General features: G+C 28.8%; 1 long non-coding RNA gene across 3 annotated transcripts; it reads right to left on the reverse strand.

The window, feature by feature from the left end:
* Window positions 1-1,846: 1,846 nt before the first annotated feature.
* Window positions 1,847-4,856, reverse strand: LOC109153478. 3 transcript variants are annotated; one of them, XR_002049512.1, is made up of 11 exons: window positions 4,297-4,856; window positions 3,927-4,207; window positions 3,750-3,845; window positions 3,525-3,637; window positions 3,340-3,427; window positions 3,208-3,249; window positions 3,014-3,096; window positions 2,772-2,916; window positions 2,313-2,398; window positions 2,169-2,222; window positions 1,847-1,979 (listed from the first exon to the last, which is right to left on the reverse strand). It is a non-coding gene; the product is annotated as an uncharacterized LOC109153478 (long non-coding RNA). The 3 variants fall into 3 exon arrangements; XR_002049513.1 differs by having other exon boundaries at window positions 3,050-3,249; XR_002049511.1 differs by having other exon boundaries at window positions 3,014-3,249.
* Between the last annotated feature and the right edge of the window lie 1,144 nt (window positions 4,857-6,000).

Consider the following 6,000-nt stretch of genomic DNA (forward strand, 5'->3'; position numbering starts at 1 on the left):
GGTATAAAAATATCAAATCAAAATTATTTAAAATATATAGATCCACATTAAGAAAAATCTTATTAATTTCGGATATTAAAATTATATATTTATATTAAAAGTGAATATATAAATAATTAAGTTTCAATAAGTTTAGTTATTTCATAAGTTATATATGATTATTAATGAATATTTTCTATATTAGATTATGCTTATATATGATTTACCCGTATTAACCATCATTATATTAAATTAATATATAATTATTTTAATATAATATATAATAAATCTGAACATATGGTTAATATTTATTCAATATTATTATGAAAGTATTACAATTATAAATTTACAATTATAGCTTTGTATATGAAAAACATAGAAACTAAAATAGTGTAAATCAAAATTATTAAAAACAATCCGTCTATCGTACAAAATAAATTATACTTGATTTAATAATTAATTATTAATATAATTGCCTAATATAAATTTACAATTATTAATAATTATTTGTGGTAATTATTAGGCATTAAAATAAATAAATAAAAAGAACAAGAAAAAACAGAAAGAGGAAAAATATATAGATGCCATACGATATAATTGATATAAAATTTAATCTAGAATTATAGTATGAATAGGAAAGTAGGAAAGAATATATTATATTAGGAATTGTATTACCATATTTTAATGAGTTAATACTCAAAATAGTCCCTCGACTATGTCGTAATTACCAATTTGGTCCTCGACTATTATTCTTACCCAATTAAGTCCTCAACTATACAATTTTTATCTAATTTAGTCCTTTGTCAATTTGACTGTTTATTGACTGTCAAAAGTGGAAATAAAGTTGTAATTTTACAAGTTTTCTCCTTCTTCCTCATTTAGCAGCGCCAAACCATGTAGCAATAAGCTCCTGTTGGGTTCTAGACCTGTCAGTATCGAAGTAGTGGTTACGCATCGGATAGCCCATGAATTTGATTTCCAACGAATTTTTGACGATCGAAATTTGATCGGAGTGTATTGCTGCATGGTTTGGCGCTGCTAAATGGAGATGAAGGAGAAATCTTGTAAAATTATAATTTTATCCCAACTTTTGACAGTCAACAAACAGTCAAATTAATGCATGGGACTAAATTGGATAAGAATTGTATAGTTGAGGACTAAATTGGGTAAGAATTGTATAGTTGAGGACTTAATTGAGTAAAAATTACATAGTTGAGGACTTAATTGGGTAAGATTGGTAGTTGAGGACCAAATTGGTAATTATGGCATAGTCGAGGGACCATTTTGGGTATTAACTCTATTTTAATGTACAATTGTTGTACACAGAAGAATTTTAGTTTTATTAATAGTATATAAAAATTTAATTTCATTAGATTTTAAATAAATATAACCATAATTATATGTAATAATTTGTCATATATAAATTTCTTACTTTAATAATATTAATCATATGGTAATCTATTCTATTAATAAAAAGTAAATAAAATCCTCCCTGCATAACACAAAGAGAACAATAAAAAACATCATCAGATACTCAGTACTTAAAACACAACCCACAATATATTTTAAAAAAAACATTGAATGAAACAAGTAATCCATACTCTAAAAACAAATATATATATATATATATATATATATATATATATATATATATATATATATATATAAGAACATTAGTTTTTATAAGAATTTAATTACAAGAAACCAAGTTTAGATCAATAAAAGCAAAAAACACTAAATGGTACTTTCAAGTATGCACATATAGAGATATTTTAATCTGGCCTTCAATTCTTTAAGTATCTTCATTAGATGAAGAGGAACCACTTTCCACCACCTTCTTCTCAATCTTGCCATCGATTTTTTTTTCTTTTTTTGCGCTAGCCTTCTCGACCGCAGCTTTCGCTTCTCACTAACTACAAATTCACCAAAAATAGTGAACTCGAGTAGTATCCCCTACTGACTCCGTAACCATTGCATCGCACAAATAACAAAAACCATGCCTGTAAATAAAATATATAAACAATATTACAAAATTATTATTTTAAACAAAGTAATAATACGAAAAAATACATATAATACAAAATTTTTTTTAAAAAAATAATTAAAAATAAAACAATAATTTAAAACTATGGAAGATCAATTACTAACAAAAATAACACGAAAAAAATACTTTTCTAAAAAAATTAAACCTTTTTGCATCGGCTTAGTCGGAGCAATTACAGTTGGTATGGAGTGACATCGACCTGGAAAATTCATAATAAAGAATGTAAATGAAAAAATAATAACTTTCTTTTTTTTCACAGAGATAGAAATAGCTAGAAGAGAAATTGTACCTTTAATGCATTGAAATATGCATATTAGTTTGAGCAGCTATTGAACCACAATGATTAAATTGATAAATTGATGATGAGAGAGTCACCTGCAAGGGAAAAGAGGGATGCAATGTAAAATGAAGACTTTAATTTTTTTTAGTCATGAACTCAATGTATTTATAGGTGAAAAATTATCAGAATTATAAATTTGTAAGATTTTTCAAAAGTAAATTGTATTTATTTATTTAAGGTATTGCCATAATTAATTTATTATATTAATATTCCTAATCAAGTCATTATATTAATATTCTTAATTAATTTTATTCCTAATTAATTCATAATATTGATATTACTAAATTACCCTTAAGTTTGAGCGGGAAAATGAAATAGGAGAATTTTGTTATATATATATATATATATATATATATATATATATATATATATATATATATATTCAGATATTCAGATTGATGAAATTACCCTTAATATGAATTTTGTTAACTTCAGATTGATTAAATTCATCCATTAGAGACTTCTTGAGTGAACTTCCAACATTTGTTGATGAGCCTCCCTCAACAACTCCAATCAGTTCAAAATCATCACATTCTTCCTTGCCAAAAGAATCCTGTAAATAAAACCAAATAATTGATTAATATGCAGCGGATTATATTAATCAATTTCTTAGGTATAATCCACTATAATAAATATCAAAGTATTTAAACCTCCTGAATTTGATTTGTGCTCTGTAGATCACATACCATCTCCCCACAGTGTTTTGACACAATGCCAGCATCTTTACACAAACCTAAAACCACAAATGCAGAAAAGCAGACAATCTACTTGTTCTTTCTTCATAACAATCCTAAACAATATTGACATCCCACAAGTAGACTACAACTCAGCAGACAGTCTAGACCTTGAGTCTATCCTCCTTAATGGTGTTCTGTCAGATGGCAAACTGGAACAGGAAACAAAATTTTAAGCCAATGAAATCAGAATAGATTAAATTTTAGAAATAGAACACAAAGAATGTATTTTGTAACTTAACCTATTCTTAAACTCTTAAAAATCTGGTAATCTGTGATTGATCCAGATTTTGGTTGCATGAAATGAACTTGCGATGTGCACATCTCCATCTGCAAATTAAGAGTTAAAGAATAATGTCTACAAAATTAAATTCAATAATATTTGTAATTAAATATAATGAAAGAAAGAACATTTATTGTCAAAAACCTTGGCTCTACACAACTGGAGCAAAACAACCATTGGTCCTTCAGCTATTGAGTTATAAAGAGGCAACAACTTGTCCACATGTTCCCCAAGGAGTACATTGAATCTGATCTTGACTAAAAAAGGAAAAAACTTTTTTTAATGTATAGAGAATGTATACTTTTTTTCATGTTATAAAAAGATTTAAAATAATATAAATGTATTATAACATAAGTACATTCACTTTACATCTTCCAATACAAAATCAATGAGTTTCACATTCTGTCCAACAACAACCCTCTCCACAGATGAATATATATATTTCAATAATCCTTCCAATAACATCTAAAAAAAAAAATAAAAACAGTTAAGTGTTGAAAAATGATTGATTATAAATAAACAAACTGTATTGAATAATATACCTACCTATGAGCATCTTCTCATCAATTTCTTCTTTCCGGACCAATGAAGTATATATTTTAAACGAAACATCTTTGTTAGAAAAACTAACTTTCTTGTACTCCTTCACCATCGTATCATGCATAAATTTAATCATATAACGATGGTTACACCATAATATTGGAAGCTTGTGGTTTTGAACTTCAAGTAATTAGTAATACACATGAAGTTATTTAAACCATAAACACCTTGAAATTGGACCATTTATGTAGTTGATCCTTTGATATAGTAGCATGAACAAACACACCCTAGATGATAATCAAAGTTATTAAACTGAAGCATATTGAACAGAAGCAAATGCAAAATAATTCAATCTAAAGATATAAAAGAATCAAACCTCTTGATCATGGAAAAGACATTCTATACTGTACTGTTGACCCCCTTGTTTTCTTTGTTTTCATACACAGCATATATGTGCGGACCAACCTAACACGGATAGCTTTGTTAATGCACTGTGGAGTGAGTTGTGAATCAAGCTAAGGATGAACTGACCAGCCATCGCAGTAGAAGAATCTGATTCGAATAGAGTAGTTTTAGGAGGTTGTAATGTGAATGTATTTATATACAAAAATCATCACTCATGCTGTGTAAGTAATCATCACAACCATGTAAAGATTTGAAAAATTTATAGTTCCAAGACAGTAGAGACACTATAGTGGGATAACTAAGAGACGCAGCAATAGTTGGTTTTAAATAACCATCTGCTAGAAAGAGAAATTAATTTAAGGTATTAGGGTAAAAGTTAAACACTTTAATCATGACAATCTACAATACTAAGTTAACTTTTTTGATTGGACAGTTACCTCCATCAGTTGAATCGGAAACAAAAGAAAAATTCTATTCACACCACCTCTTTTACTATTTGCACCACCTATTTAATAGGTCAAATCACTTTATAGGTGGTGCTCGCTAAAAATTATTATTTGCACCACCATCATTTAATGTAGTCAAAGACTAATATTTATTTTATATTGTTAGGAATATAGGAAAGCGAAGAATCGAAAATTGAGAATTATAGAAGTTAAATAATAGGAGAAAATATCTAAATGATAAAATAAGAAATTGATGAATTGAGAAAATATAAAATATATATATTAAACTCTAAAAGAGAATAAGAAAGAATATATATATATATATATATATATATATATATATATATGCTACGTAAGGAGAGGGATAAAAACTCAAATGTAAATGAATTGATGTAAGAGGTGATTACAAATGCAAAAGAGCAATGTTATTTATATACTAAGAAAAAGGAGACAAATGCGGCATGTAGGAGGAATGGCACCACTTCCGGCGAAGACGTGCAATGACGACGCGCAATGCGAAAGAAGCTACATGCAACGTGGATATATGATGACTCATGTTGGTCATCATAGATTTGAGCCACAAAAATTAATTATTTCCTAACAATCTCTACCTTGGATCAAATCCACTGTGGGTATTAACAACTGGAACAGTCGAGGCCGTTTTTGGGCCGAGGCCGTTTCTACTTCTTGCTATTTGGTAAATAGATCTCCACATTCATCTCTTGATTTCAAAATTCCAGAGGAAGTTTGGTCAGGTAATCCTGTTGACTACTCTATCTTAAGAGTTTTTGGATGTCCTGCTTATGCTCATTCCAGCACGGGTAAATTAAACCCTCGAGCTATCAAATGCATTTTCCTTGATTATGCCTCTGAGTCAAAATGGTATCGCCTATGGTCTCCTAACTCTCGAAAAATCATTCTGAGTCGAGATATCACTTTTGATGAAAATGCACTACTTTCTTCTAGAAAAGTTCCCAGTACAAGTGAGATGCAGAGTACTGGGGAGAAGGTGGAGTTTGAGTTCAGGCCTATTGATAGTATTACTACCACTGATGGTAATACTAAAGATGATGCATCTACTAGCACCGCACCTCTCGTCGAGCCACAACGAGAATATTCCATTGCTATGGATCGTCCTAGGAGGACAATTAAAAAACCTGCTAGGTATGCTAGTGATGATGAAATTAAACCAACTTGGATGCTTATTCTCTTTCAGTCGCATAGGAAGT

Source organism: Ipomoea nil, unplaced genomic scaffold, assembly GCF_001879475.1.
Source record: "Ipomoea nil cultivar Tokyo-kokei standard unplaced genomic scaffold, Asagao_1.1 scaffold2494, whole genome shotgun sequence".
In the NCBI taxonomy this organism is placed as follows: Eukaryota; Viridiplantae; Streptophyta; class Magnoliopsida; order Solanales; family Convolvulaceae; genus Ipomoea; species Ipomoea nil.